At 39.7% G+C, this 15,566-nt stretch overlaps 1 pseudogene; it reads right to left on the reverse strand.

The window, feature by feature from the left end:
* Window positions 1-656: 656 nt before the first annotated feature.
* LOC137234840 (uridine-cytidine kinase-like 1) lies at window positions 657-2,277 on the reverse strand (annotated as a pseudogene).
* Between the last annotated feature and the right edge of the window lie 13,289 nt (window positions 2,278-15,566).

Here is a 15,566-nt window from a genome sequence, read left to right on the forward strand (position 1 = left end):
CGGTAGTGCGGGAACTGGCTTCCATCATCGGGGCTGCATCTATCTCCATGGCTATCTCCTGCTGACGTACGGTGTATGTATTTCCCTACATAGATTTTATGCAACATATAATTTTTAAGATTAAATAAATTCAACGAATTAGTCCATACCTTCAGTTGACCCAACTGCCGATACTGCCGATTTGCAGTACCAATCCGGTATGCAGGGGTGGTGCCGGTGGGTCCATCGTAGATGCAATGAATTATTTCTTTTATTTTCACACGACGACGACTATAAGTTAAAAATACAAGAAATATGGAGTAAATATAAGAGGCTAATAAGAGAAAAGGTCGTTACTATTACCTCCATATAAATTTTTCTTCCTCCGATTTCGTTATCATAATAAGGATTAATATACGTGTCAATGGGAATTCGACGATACCAAGCTACCAACACGAGATATAACGCATTTACATAGCTCGTACGTTGTGCCAGCCAGCAAGGCGAATATACATACGACTATAGGGGATCAAAAATTGCGCTAAACAAAATATACTGCCAGCACAATATTACCATTGGTCATGCTGTCATTGCAATAGGCCACACTTGCGAAAAAATAAAAGGTATTGGTCAAAGCTGCGGCAGCTGGACCACCACTGCCAAAGTCTTCATCCAGCTCATGCGAGCAATGCAATAAATTTACCATATGTTCCTATCAACAATGATGCTAATATGATATTCTCCTCGGGCACATCATGATCGAGTGGCACACGTAATGCCATCATAGCAGCTGCACCCGTGGCAGCAGTAGCATCCATCAATAGGACTTTATAGTCTTGTTTATCTTTTGATTAGTTTGTATGAGTATCTTTCCTATGCGTACATCTTTGCATACATCACAAATGGCTTGTTCCATTGTTTCGCCAGCTCGCAGAATGGAGACGCCACATATTTTGCGAGAACCCGTACGTTTGCCTTCATAGAGTACGCCTTGTGGTGTTTCCACTGTTGTGGTTTTTAAGTGGGAACAAACTCAATGCATATTCAATAACCAAACGTATAAGACGTTTCGAATGGAATATGAACTCATCTCGTGAAGTACTACGGCAACGTACAAATATATGTTAACCTTTAATTTGTGGTGTAGGTGGCAGTAGATGTACCGACTCTGGCATTGGTTGATCTTTATAAGAATTCACTAATGTTTCATGTAATTTGAAACCGCGCAACTGCAGTTGTGTATGTACGTGTTGTACTATGAGATGTATAGCTACTTTGTTTTCACCACCACGGTGCACTATAATATCGGCATGCGCCATAGATTGTGCAATATAATTGCCACGGGAGGGTTTCACCATAGTCAAATACTGCTTACGTACGCCGCTGAGATCACGTCCGCGCTGTGAAATATTTCTCTTCAGACGTCGGGCCAAACTTATGCATCGGTATCTACAACCACTTTCATATCTAACAGTGAATGTACCTAGAAATTGTGAAATGGTAATAAACCCTCGAATATTATAACATTTGCACCAAACATGGTTTTAGTCTTTGATTCACGTGAATGTGCTACAAAATTGTAGATGGGCACCTCCACCTTTTATGTCCACGGCATTATGGCCGCCACGTAGCGCATCAGGTGGTGGTGTTGATTTATTAAATTTATATACTTTCGAAATATAAACTCCATACGTTAGGCTTAATCCCAACGTCTCTAGCAGGTTGAAACCCGCAACATTAGAAGCTGGCGAGAAAAAAAAAAAAATCTAGTTCACAATGCTGCCAGAAATCAACGCCATAATAATGATGTATGCCCGCCTGTACAGCCAATAGCATAGAATTCCAAAGTGATATCAAATTCAATGGTATACTTTTTTGCATAGATGTAGCGCGATGAAATTCATGATAGCCATTTATGCGTAGCTCGTTATGATGTTTTTTGATTAGATGATCAAACAAAATGTTGTCACCCATATTCATATATTGAGCACCTTGCCTGTTTTGCGTGGAAGATTTGGCCCAAACTAACCATACGCAGCACACACAATGGCTACGTAAATAGTTAAATGTGCATTTACTAATCAGTGAATCAAACGCACAGTGATTCACGAAAAGTATGTACATATGCTATCACTCACCAGTTGTTTGCTGAAATGAAAAAAAATGGAATAAGAAATTAGAAAATTTATAATATTATAAAAATGGAACGATACTCGTATACTTACCCAGCACAAGTTTTCTTGATAGTGAAAATTCATTCAAAATATCTCTATACTCATTTCCATGAATGAATGACATTCTTAATGAACGAATCAAGGTTGCCACTCGATGACATTTGCTTTTGTCTTTTCTTACGCCGTAAACACATTGCGCGCGACCCCATGGGATCACAAGTCGGATCCGCGGGATCCAACAAACTCGAGTGTTTGTACCCGAACAACCTTACTTTTTTCCGACAAATGAAAATTTTGTTTTATTTTGACAATGTGGTACATAAAAACACAATCAAAATCAACTTTCAAAAAAAAGGGGGAGATGAACCATTCGAGACCGAAATAATTTTCGCATTTTATTTGCATTGTTTTCCCTGTTAAAAAGGGTAGGGCAAAATTAAAATGTAAAACATAAACAAAACGTGTCACACTCAATAGTGGTCTCGCTTTCGTGATAGAAATTGTCTCTGCGTATTGAAGTTCCGATAAAGTTTCGTCAGTCCCTTTAGCTTGAAATCCAAACAAGAATAAAGGAGTGTCATATATGCTTTCGATACCACAAACAAGGGAGAAATTAAACTTTAGAAAAGACTATACAATTTATGTCGCGTCAGAACTCTGACACGAGCTTTCCCTAACTAAATACATGACATGACCATTATGTCTCATTACGCTGCCAAATTGGCAGCACCGCACAGCTGCCTCATTCCAGTGAGTGTAAGAGTTATCAGCTGACAGCTCTACAAGCTACCACACTCGATAGTGTAGGCTATCCCTGCCAGGGTTGTGTTGAAATCAACAAACACACCACAAATTGTGATTCTCACACAACATGGCCCAAATCAACACAAAGAGTGTTCCCAGACGGCGAATAACGGCCTCTTTACATCTGTCGCACATTTTATCTGCACCACGTCATTTGACTAGTCATTTTACAGTCATTCATAGGTTATATTCATAGTCACATTTGCATGGGCGTGGGTAAGTTTTGTGACCAAATTTTTGTAGGGCAATTACAAGGAGCCGTGACAACACACGAGTTTACCGTGATATACCGTATATTGTCGCGTATTGCCTGCCTTAGGCAAACACCAAAAAATATAGTTTGCCCTAAGTCTATATTTAATAATTCTTAATCTTACTATTGGTGGCTTTCAATATCAGCAATTTCATTCTGATGAAACTATTTTCAAAACGAAAGGTCATTTTAGGCGTATGTCAATCAAAGTTTGCTAAACCTAACAGTGGGTTCAACCACTACACGTCACTACCTCGGCAGAATAACCTAACCAGATTATTCATCCCAAATGAACCCTTATCCCGAGTACGCCAACCAATAGGTCAGCCAGAATCGACCCCGGGTCTCCGGCAGTTAGCCACCCAACCAACCTATGCAGCGATATTACCAAACGCTACCATTTCCAGACATACCTGGATTTGCATTCAAACGCTCCAAAACCGAGGCACGCCCAAATGCGTTCACCATTGCTTGCCGTCTGTGCACCAAACCGCACGGAGTGCGATTGTGCCCAATTTACCGTGGTATGTCGACTGAGGAGCGACTACGTGCAATACTTATTCACCGCTATTGTCCCAACTGCCTATCCCCGTTCCACCGCCTGGAAATCTGCCCCAGCCAAGACCGATGCCGACGTTGCAGTGAACCACATCACACGACGCTACATATGGACGAGGATCAGCCGTCCCCACCTCAAAGCAAGCACAACGACGACGATGCGAGCTCGGATGGGGTCCTCTCCATCCATGTCACGGAGCAAACTAAATCATGGGCCCAGCAAGTCGAGGAAGAAGAGGAAAAAGAGAGGCTGGCCAATGCAGCAGTGGTAGCACAATCGGGCAGCTTAGAAACGCCGCGATTCCGGCCCCCATTACGTTATGAGAGACCCGAGAACCGCTCCGCTTTCGCGCGCTTACAAATTGGGGATGGCTCGGAGACACGTCCTTTCCGCCCATCGCACCGCCCTGCTGGTAACCAGCGTGACGACGCGGAACCGCGTCCGTCCCGCTCGTCACGACAGTTCACTGGGAGGGCGGCCCTTAATAAGATGCGCAACGTGAGGCAACAACAAACCCCCACTGGCTTCAGGAGTGGTAGACTCCGGGACAATTTAGCGGCACCGACTATAACTCGAGCATTGATCGCCATCGCGCCGACAGCCATAGTCCAAATTGAGGCAGGAGGCCGTTTACACCTGGTCCGCGCCCTGTTTAATGCCTGCGCTCCCACCAGCATTATCGATGCCAATTTGTGCAAGGATCAACACCTGGAGCGTAACAATACCGAACGTCTTTCGAGGTGCACCGTCGTTCTTCGAGGGAAGTATGGGGTAGCGGGAAAGATCACGACCCAAGCCACCGTAATAGCAAACTATGCCAGGTTAAACCCCACGGCAAATCTGGACCCGTCGGTAGCGGCCCCATTCCAGTTCATGAAGCTGGCCGATCCGATGTTTTACCGATCGTCGCCAGTGTTGCTCACTTTGGGCGCCGACCTCTACGCCAGTATTATGGTCGGCGGCACACCCGCGTCGACTGACGGCGGGCTCCTCACCCAAGCCACAATTTTCGGCCTCGTCGTGTCTGGAGCCCACCCACCAAAAAAAACTTTAATTATACCACAAGGTGCATTTTAAACCAAGCAACCCCACGTACTTGAATACTAACGCTTTTCTTTTTCATCCACAGTTCAGCGAGGCTGCATTTCTGCGAGCACGGATGTTCGCCGGAGATCGTACTTACGGTCCAACTATACATACATATCATAGTTTTAATTTATTTAGTTTATCCTGCCTTGGGAAGGTTGCTGGCGTACTCACCAGTTTTTTTTTTGTTTTGCTCTTTCGAGTTGCTCGCCGCAAGGGGGCCGGCATGTTTAGGCCACTAGCCTAAATATTCGCTACCACCCTAATGCACATTTTTTGGCAATATTATTATTTACCGGTAACGGCCCACCCCTGCCGAGCGCTAACTTCAAATGAGAAAAACTCAACGAAAGTTGGCTATCGGCAGGTGGTGCGGACCTTTTTCGCTTTTAAATCTTTCTTTCTATTTTGGAACGTTCAAGAGCCAGCAGCCAGCCCCAGGTGAGTTTCCTAACTTTTTTTTGAGTGTACATCGTAAAATTTAAACTGTGTTCTAAATTTTGAACTGCAAAGTGAACTTATTTCGCATCATTAAACTTCTTGCCATTGTCACTTAAATTTTAATTTTTAACTTTCTATTTGCAATTAATCACTGGCATACATTTGAACATGTTAAGTGCATTTGGTAATACGATTAATTTCTTTCTAACTGCACTACGGCATATTCACTCGGAATTGCTATTTATATTGTGAAATTAATTAAACTTCCTGACGTCCAGGAAGTTTGTGAGTGCTTCACATGTGTAAACAATTATTGTAAAATATTTATCGTTTATAAATAAATTGTAACGAATCGGTACTAATTCTTCTCTTTTCTATTTCTTTTATTTGCGTGCGATCTCGCCCCACGACACGGGTGCCACATTCCCCCCGCAAACAAATTATTTTTGTTTTTATCGGCCTATTGATAAATGATTCAAGGTTCGATTCGAGCTGAAGGCCAGAACAATAATTTTTTTCCTAATGATAATTATTGTTATTTTTTAATTTTTCTAAATTTGAAAAATTGTATTTTGTTTTTGGAATAGTAAGTAGAAAATTTTTCAGACAACCTGCCATAGCTGCGCAGATAGATCCATTTCGAAGGGTGCTAAGCCTTCATCATCAGTACGCTTTAGGCATGCTGCGCTAACCATTTAGCTATACAGCGGTGGTTTGTTTGACTGGCAAATTTGCTACTTCTATTCCTTTTTACCAACTATATTTATTCAGTGTTGCGCCATCTGGTGCAAATCACTGATAATTCTGGATTTTTGTTTATTGTCAATTACTTTGTTTGACATTCCCAAGTGCTCATGGTTTATTAAGAATTGTTTTTGTTTTTATCGGCCTATTGATAAACGATTCAAGGTTCGATTCGAGCTCAAGGCCAGAACAATAATTTTTTTCCTAATGATAATTATTGTTATTTTTTAATTTTTTCAAAATTGAAAAATTTTATTTTGTTTTTGGAATAGTAAGTAGAAAATTTTTCAGACAACCTGCCATAGCTGCGCAGATAGATCCATTTCGAAGGGTGCTAAGCCTTCATCATCAGTACGCTTTAGGCATGCTGCGCTAACCATTTAGCTATACAGCGGTGGTTTGTTTGACTGGCAAATTTGCTACTTCTATTCCTTTTTACCAACTATTTTTATTCAGTGTTGCGCCATCTGGTGCAAATCACTGATAATGCTGGATTTTTTTTTATTGTCAATTACTTTGTTTGACATCCACAAGTGCTCATGGTTTATTAACAATTGTTTTTGTTTTTATCGGCCTATTGATAAATGATTCAAGGTTCGATTCGAGCTCAAGGCCAGAACAATAATTTTTTTCCTAATGATAATATTGTTATTTTTTAATTTTTCTAAATTTGAAAAATTGTATTTTGTTTTTGGAATAGTAAGTAGAAATTTTTCAGACAACCTGCCATAGCTGTGCAGATAGATCCATTTCGAAGGGTGCTAAGCCTTCATCATCAGTACGCTTTAGGCATGCTGCGCTAACCATTTAGCTATACAGCGGTGGTTTGTTTGACTGGCGAATTTGCTACTTCTATTACTTTTTACCAACTATATTTATTCAGTGTTGCACCATCTGGTGCAAATCACTGATAATGCTGGATCTTTGTTTATTGTCAATTACTTTGTTTGACATTGCCAAGTGCTCATGGTTTATTAACAATTGTTTTTGTTTTTATCGGCCTATTGATAAATGATTCAAGGTTCGATTCGAGCTCAAGGCCAGAACAATAATTTTTTTCCTAATGATAATTATTGTTATTTTTTAATTTTTCTAAATTTGAAAAATTGTATTTTGTTTTTGGAATAGTAAGTAGAAAATTTTTCAGACAACCTGTCATAGCTGCGCAGATAGATCCATTTCGAAGGGTGCTAAGCCTTCATCATCAGTACGCTTTAGGCATGCTGCGCTAACCATTTAGCTATACAGCGGTGGTTTGTTTGACTGGCGAATTTGCTACTTCTATTACTTTTTACCAACTATATTTATTCAGTGTTGCACCATCTGGTGCAAATCACTGATAATGCTGGATCTTTGTTTATTGTCAATTACTTTGTTTGACATTCCCAAGTGCTCATGGTTTATTAACAATTGTTTTTGTTTTTATCGGCCTATTGATAAATGATTCAAGATTCGATTCGAGCTCAAGGCCAGAACATTAATTATTTTCCTAATGATAATTATTGTTATTTTTTAATTTTTCTAAATTTGAAAAATTGTATTTGTTTTTGGAATAGTAAGTAGAAAATTTTTCAGACAACCTGCCATAGCTGTGCAGATAGATCCATTTCGAAGGGTGCTAAGCCTTCATCATCAGTACGCTTTAGGCATGCTGCGCTAACCATTTAGCTATACAGCGGTGGTTTGTATGACTGGCGAATTTGCTACTTCTATTACTTTTTACCAACTATATTTATTCAGTGTTGCACCATCTGGTGCAAATCACTGATAATGCTGGATCTTTGTTTATTGTCAATTACTTTGTTTGACATTGCCAAGTGCTCATGGTTTATTAACAATTGTTTTTGTTTTTATCGGCCTATTGATAAATGATTCAAGGTTCGATTCGAGCTCAAGGCCAGAACAATAATTTTTTTCCTAATGATAATTATTGTTATTTTTTAATTTTTCTAAATTTGAAAAATTGTATTTTGTTTTTGGAATAGTAAGTAGAAAATTTTTCAGACAACCTGCCAAAGCTGCGCAGATAGATCCATTTCGAAGGGTGCTAAGCCTTCATCATCAGTACGCTTTAGGCATGCTGCGCTAACCATTTAGCTATACAGCGGTGGTTTGTTTGACTGGCAAATTTGCTACTTCTATTCCTTTTTACCAACTATATTTATTCAGTGTTGCGCCATCTGGTGCAAATCACTGATAATTCTGGATTTTTGTTTATTGTCAATTACTTTGTTTGACATTCCCAAGTGCTCATGGTTTATTAAGAATTGTTTTTGTTTTTATCGGCCTATTGATAAACGATTCAAGGTTCGATTCGAGCTCAAGGCCAGAACAATAATTTTTTTCCTAATGATAATTATTGTTATTTTTTAATTTTTTCAAAATTGAAAAATTTTATTTTGTTTTTGGAATAGTAAGTAGAAAATTTTTTCAGACAACCTGCCATAGCTGCGCAGATAGATCCATTTCGAAGGGTGCTAATCCTTCATCATCAGTACGCTTTAGGCATGCTGCGCTAACCATTTAGCTATACAGCGGTGGTTTGTTTAACTGGCAAATTTGCTACTTCTATTCCTTTTTACCAACTATTTTTATTCAGTGTTGCGCCATCTGGTGCAAATCACTGATAATGCTGGATTTTTTTTTATTGTCAATTACTTTGTTTGACATCCACAAGTGCTCATGGTTTATTAACAATTGTTTTTGTTTTTATCGGCCTATTGATAAATGATTCAAGGTTCGATTCGAACTCAAGGCCAGAACAATAATTTTTTTCCTAATGATAATATTGTTATTTTTTAATTTTTCTATATTTGAAAAATTGTATTTTGTTTTTGGAATAGTAAGTAGAAATTTTTCAGACAACCTGCCATAGCTGCGCAGATAGATCCATTTCGAAGCCTTCATCATCAGTACGCTTTAGGCATGCTGCGCTAACCATTTAGCTATAGAGCGGTGGTTTGTTTGACTGGCAAATTTGCTACTTCTATTCCTTTTTACCAACTATATTTATTCAGTGTTGTGCCATCTGGTGCAAATCACTGATAATGCTGGATTTTTGTTTATTGTCAATTACTTTATTTGACATTCCCAAGTGCTCATGGTTTATTAACAATTGTTTTTGTTTTTATCGGCCTATTGATAAATGATTCAAGGTTCGATTCGAGTTCAAGGCCAGAACAATAATTTTTTTCCTAATGATATTTATTGTTATTTTTTAATTTTTCTAAATTTGAAAAATTGTATTTTGTTTTTGGAATAGTAAGTAGAAAATTTTTCAGACAACCTGCCATAGCTGCGCAGATAGATCCATTTCGAAGGGTGCTAAGCCTTTAGAAAAATTAAAAAATAACAATAATTATCATTTGGAAAAAAATTATTGTTCTGGCCTTGCGCTCGAATCGAACCTTGAATCATTTATCAATAGGCTGATAAAAACAAAAACAATTGTTAATAAACCATGAGCACTTGGGAATGTCAAACAAAGTAATTGACAATAAACAAAGATCCAGCATTATCAGTGATTTGCACCAGATGGTGCAACACTGAATAAATATAGTTGGTAAAAAGTAATAGAAGTAGCAAATTCGCCAGTCAAACAAACCACCGCTGTATAGCTAAATGGTTAGCGCAGCATGCCTAAAGCGTACTGATGATGAAGACTTAGCACCCTTCGAAATGGATCTATCTGCGCAGCTATGGCAGGTTGTCCGAAAAATTTTCTACTTACTATTCCAAAAACAAAATACAATTTTTCAAATTTAGAAAAATTAAAAAATAACAACAATTATCATTATTGTTCTGGCCTTGAGCTCGAATCGAACCTTGAATCATTTATCAATAGGCCGATAAAAACAAAAACAATTGTTAATAAACCATGAGCACTTGGCAATGTCAAACAAAGTAATTGACAATAAACAAAAATTCAGCATTATCAGTGATTTACACCAGATGGCGCAACACTGAATAAATATAGTTGGTAAAAAGGAATAGAAGTAGCAAATTTGCCAGTCAAATAAACCACCGCTGTATAGCTAAATGGTTAGCGCAGCATGCCTAAAGCGTACTGATGATGAAGGCTTAGCACCCTTCGAAATGGATCTATCTGCGCAGCTATGGCAGGTTGTCTGAAAAATTTTCTACTTACTATTCCGAAAACAAAATACAATTTTTCAAATTTAGAAAAATTTAAAAATAACAATAATTATCATTAGGAAAAAATTATTGTTCTGGCCTTGAGCTCGAATCGAACCTTGAATCATTAGTCTACAATTTAAAATTTATACAGACTAAAATGTTAAATTTACTTAAAATATGTAGTATATGCGATATAAATAACACATTTATTCTACAAATTTATAAAAAGGATAGATTGTTGTGCATCAATTCTTATACGTATGCCCAAGCAGGCAGCCGTGGGGAGGATCTCTGAAGTACGAGAATTGCTCAGAAAGGAGCTGTGTGCCCATTACGGAGCCGACGTGAAGCGCTCATAAAGGAGCCAACGCAAATGCTCATTAGGGACCTGTTTGCCTATAAGGGGGCTCTCGTGAGATGTAATGTATTTTGTAGATGACGCAGTGACCAGTATGTTTTTGTAACGTATTTATTAGGCGTATGATCTTATCACACTTGTATGTGCTTTGATTTGCCTGTGCTTGCATTAGATAAGCATTTTCTAATTTAGGTTAAACAGTATACTTTTCTTTATTAAGAAACACAAATCTGAAATATCGAATTGTGCCCGTGCTTGCATTAGATAAGCATTTTCTAATTTAGGTTAAATAGTATACTTTTCTTTATCAAGAAAGGCGAGTCTGAAATATCGAAATTGATGTGCTGCTTGTTGAAATCCAAACACAAACAACGAAAAGATTCGTGCATTTCAATATTAGATCTGCATGTAATCAGGAAGAGTGGTTGAAAATGTCTTGATGGCTTCATAGGCACATTAATCTTTATCTCACTAAGTAAAAATGGGCTATTCACAATCCCTCCCAATAATTTCACCATGAAAAATACAGCCAACATTTCCTTGCGCCTCTCAAGGGAAGGAAGGTTAGTAAGCTTCAACCGGCTATTAGAGGATGGAAAATTCCTTGTTGGATCCCACGATAAGTGACTTAACGCAAAAAGCAGGAACTGTTTTTGAACAGATTCCAGCTTGTCACGATAAATTTGATACCGTGGGTTCCAAGCAACTGACGCGTATTCTAGTATCGGCAGAACTAATGCAGTAAAGAGCAGGGGTTGAAATTGTTAAATAAAAAAAAAATAAAAATAAATGTAAGGCGCGATAACCTCCGAAGAGATTTTAGGCCGAGCTTCTCTTCCAATTGACGTTGTGCTCCTTTTTTTTAATTTTTCCTACAAATTGGCGGGACGGGACCTACTTGTTTTATGCCGACTCCGAACGGCATCTGCGAGGCAGATGAGTTTTCACTGAGAGCCAAACACTGCCGAGGGGCGACCCCGCCTAGAAAAATTTTCTTCTAATTGAAAAACCTTATTTCTAAAATTTTGATGTTGCTTTGCCTGGGGTGTGAACCCAGGACATTCGGTGTGGTAGGCGGAGCACGCTACCATCACACCACGGTGGTCGCCAGAAATCTGAAATATGATCGCTGAAATTGTTATTCCTTTTATAATATAAGTCCTTGCAAAACTATTAATTTTGGACTTTAAATATATAAATAAAAGTCCGGAAATAAAAGTTTAATCCGAACTTTTATTTTTTAAGGCCAAGATAAAAGTCCCGCTTGATAACTTAGAAACGGCTTATCCGAAATAAAAAAATTTTCTAAGTTAGGATTAGCCGTTTCTTTATTATCAAGCGGGACTTTAACTTGGCCTTAAAAAATAAAAGTCCGGATTTAACTTTTATTTCCGGGCTTTTATTTTTAAAAGTCCGAGTTTAACTTGTTCTATCGGACTGAAAAAATAAAAATACAGATTTTACTTTTATATGTGGACTTTAATGGAAATAGTTCGAAAAATAAAAAGGATGCATATTTCAACATGATATTGCTATAGGAATACCTGGGAACTCAAACATTTTCAGCTAGTACAATTTCTTGGCCAGGACTTTTTCGACTCCGAAAAAAAAATTATAATTATTTTCCGTCCCTGGCAAAGAGTGCTTTTGTGACGTAAGGGTCCATAAATTCTTTTGTCCATCGTTTAATGAAAGCTAACACACCTCTAGATCGAGTCACACAAGTTTCAATATGATATTTGAAGTCTAGTTTGGGGTGTATTGTGACACCGAGATCGATGAAGCTTGTAACGAAGCTTTTTCCGTCCCGGCGCTTCTTCAATAAGTGCTAGGGGTATACTCGCCGTGTCCAAGGTTCGCTTACAATAGATTTGTAAATTTGGAACACCGTGCAAATCGTTTTCATATAAATTCACTTTATTTCTCTAATTCTATATATGTATGTACACTATAATTAAAATGAAAAATTTTACGTAATCGAAAAAAAAATATTTGTTGTTTTTGTTTCACTGTATGCTTGCTCTATACTTCGTGGTGGGCCAACGGTACTCGTGTCCCGTTATGACGCCTCGATGGTCGTTGCTTGTGTGTGTGTAAATGTGTTTTGTGACGCCCTGCGTCGGCGTGCGTGTCCCGTTAGGAACGTCCCGTTAGGGCGCCCGGCTGGTCGTTGCCTGAGTGCGTGTAAAACGTGTTTCGGTGACGCCTTGCGTTGGCGTGTATGTACGCAACCCTAGTGTGGTTGACGTCGTGTATTTGCGTGACTCTGCTGTGGTCACCGTAGTATGTGTGCGTAGTGCTGTTGTGGCCAGCGAGGTGCGGTGACCTACGTAATGTGCTTGCGTAGCGCTTTTGTGGCCCGCGTCGTATGTTGGCGCTTGCGGTCAGCGTAGTGGGTTGGCGCAATGCTGTGGCCAACGTCGTATGTTTGCGTAGTGATGTGGTCCACGTAATATGTTAGTGTGGTGCGGTCGCGGTCAGCGTAGTGGCTGGCGTAATGCTGTGGCCGACGTAGTGTGTGTGCGATTGTGGCCGGGGTAGTGGATTGGCGTAATGCTATGGCCAACGTAGTATGTTTGCGATTGTGACCAGCGTGGTAGTTTGGCTGGAGAATGTCACCTGCTCGCGGGGCGCGTCACTGTGGTGGTGCCTTTGCTCACGAGGTCTCAAGCGGTGTTTGGTGGTATAACCGACACATTCACCACTTGAGGCCACGACTCACTCCTCTGAAGCGACTTGTCCGCATGGTAGAACCGACAACTTCAAGGGACGCTCCACAAGTAGCTCTGGTTACGACCACAGCTCCGTGCTTCGGCATGAGGGTAACTCTGGTACAGTTGACGTAGTAGGTTTGCGTAAATTTGCTGTGTCAACGCAGTATATTATCGGGGCGCTGTCGTGGTCAGCGTAGTAGATCGGTGCAGTACTGAAGCCAACGTAGTGTATTAGCTATGGTGCTGTTGCGGCCAACGTAGTAGATTGGCGTAATGGTATGGCCAGCGTATATATTAGCTATGATGCTGTTGCGGCAAGCGTTGTATGTTTGCGTAGTGTTGCTGCGGCCAACGTATATGCCTGCGTAGCGCTGTTTGTGGCGCTGTTACTGTCGGCGCAGGCGGGCGGACGCTGCCTGTTCGCGGGTGCGCGTTACTGTGGTAATGCCGTTGCTCACGAAGTCGCAAGCGGCGTTTTGTGTTATAACCGACACATTCACTACTTGAGGCCACGACTCACTCCTGTGAAACGACCTGTCCGCATGGTAGAACCGACAACTTCAAGGGATGCTCCACAAGTAGCTCTGGTCACGGCCACAGCTCCGTGCTAACTAACTTCTGTCCTGCTATGTTGCTCCTTTTATTGCTTTGTTTGGTATTGCTGGCTCGAATGGTTGCGTTGCCATGGTTGCTGTTCGATGTTGCGAACGCTCGTTGCGTTGCTGAGATTTGTTAGTTTGTTGTGTTGGCATTAAAGTGTTGTGCTTGCCCGTTGTGTTGCTGAGACTTGTTGGTTGGTCTGCTGCTATAGCCTTTTGTGACTGGCTGTTGTGTCAATGCTGTATTGAACTTGTTGGTAGGTCTGTTGCTATAGCCTTTTGTGACTGGCTGTTGTGTTAGTGTTGCATCGAATATGATGTATGCTGTATTGAACTTGTTGGTTGGTCTGTTGCTATAGCCTTTTGTGACTGGCTGTTGTGTTAGTGCTGTATCAAATATGATGTGGGGTCGTTTTGTGTGGGCCAAATTAATGGTGTTATATTTGGTCCTCACAAGCTAGTAACTTGCTCAAGTTGGTAGTCACCTATCGAATAATTATGTGCCTGATATGACTTTCTAGTTAAACTCACGAATTTGCATTTGTTTAGGTTGAGGGCCATTGGCCTTGCACCATTGAACTAAGCTATCCAAATCGTTCTGAAGAAGTAATCTGTCTCCAGGGCTTTGAGTGGGTCTAAAGAACTTAACATCATCGGCGTACATTAAAATCTCGGAGCGAGTTAACATACTTGGAAGATCATTGATAAATAATAAAAACAATACGGGCCCAAGATGGCTTCCTTGAGGTACGCCAGATGTAACTTTGATGAATTGCGATGAGTCGTCTTTAAAGATCACGTTTTGCTTCCTTCCTGTTAAGTAAGTGGAGATCCATCCTAGAAAGTTCGATGAGAACCCCATACAGTCAAGTTTGTTAATAAGAATTGTCTGAGAAACTTTATCACAAGCCTGCTAAAATCTGTGTAAATTACATCTGTTTGAAGGTTATTTCTAAAGTTTCTAGAGACTTGCGTTGTGAACTCAAGCAAATTTGATTCGGTTGATTTACCTCTGCAGAACCCATGATGAGACGGGTGGATTTTTGGAAGTAGTGAGTGAGCTAACTGTTTTGTAACAATGCACTCCAAAAGCTTCGGTATGTCACTAACTTTTGCAATTCCTCTATAGTTTACTACGCAACATTTACTGCCACTTATGTGCAGTGGTATTATAAAAGATTCTTTCCAGAAACTAGGAAATATTCCTTGTTTTAGAGAGGCGTTAAATATATTAGTTAGGGGCTGATAAAGAAATTCAGCGCAACTTTTCAGAATAACAGTGGGAATTTTATCAGGACCACTAGAATAAGAATTCTTCAGGTTTTCTAGCTTTAAAAATACATCTGTATACTTCGGGTTGGAAGAAAGATGAAGCTTTAGCGTTTCTAAGTAGTTCTTGTAACATATCTTGCTCAGATAATTATATTTGTGACGTAAAATAGAATAAACACCATAGTCACTTGACAAGCCAGATTTCTTATATCGCTCTAGGGCGAAAAGTTTGAGGAACGCAAGTATGAAAAATGCGGTGTAACACATTAGTGAAATGAAGTACGCTTTCTTCAACATCTCCGTGATATTGAGGCCAAATTGTCTTGGATACCTTATTTTTCAGCATTTCGAAGTCGGTTTTTCTAAATAAAAAGCGAACAGAAGACAAATCGATTTGATTGGAAACAACATGTTTTAGTTGTAGGGATGTTTCAGCAATAGTCTCC

This window comes from Eurosta solidaginis, chromosome X, assembly GCF_040869045.1.
Source record: "Eurosta solidaginis isolate ZX-2024a chromosome X, ASM4086904v1, whole genome shotgun sequence".
Lineage (NCBI taxonomy): Eukaryota > Metazoa > Arthropoda > Insecta > Diptera > Tephritidae > Eurosta > Eurosta solidaginis.